We start from the raw sequence: 325 nt of genomic DNA on the forward strand, positions 1-325 counted from the left end.
TTTCGTTTGAGGCCGGAGGCTGGGTGTCTCGTCCGGTCGTTTCCCCTTCCATGTCCGGTACTTTGATGGCAATATTTGAGGGGTGTGTTCAATTTTTTGTTATTATAATTTGAGTGAACTCCAGCCTTGCCTGGGAAACTGATTCTTGGGTTCCAGAAACACTGGAAACAGCGTTTCTAAGTGTTCTATCTAAACATTTTCCTGAGGGGGGGGGGGGGGGGGACATGCCCCCAGACTCCTCTAAGTAGCTTGCGCCTTCGGCGAGGCACCTTGCGGCGCCAAAAAATGTCACTTTCGCTGCTTTCAGAAATATGTTCGCTACTTC

This window comes from Montipora capricornis, chromosome 11, assembly GCF_036669925.1.
Source record: "Montipora capricornis isolate CH-2021 chromosome 11, ASM3666992v2, whole genome shotgun sequence".
Lineage (NCBI taxonomy): Eukaryota > Metazoa > Cnidaria > Anthozoa > Scleractinia > Acroporidae > Montipora > Montipora capricornis.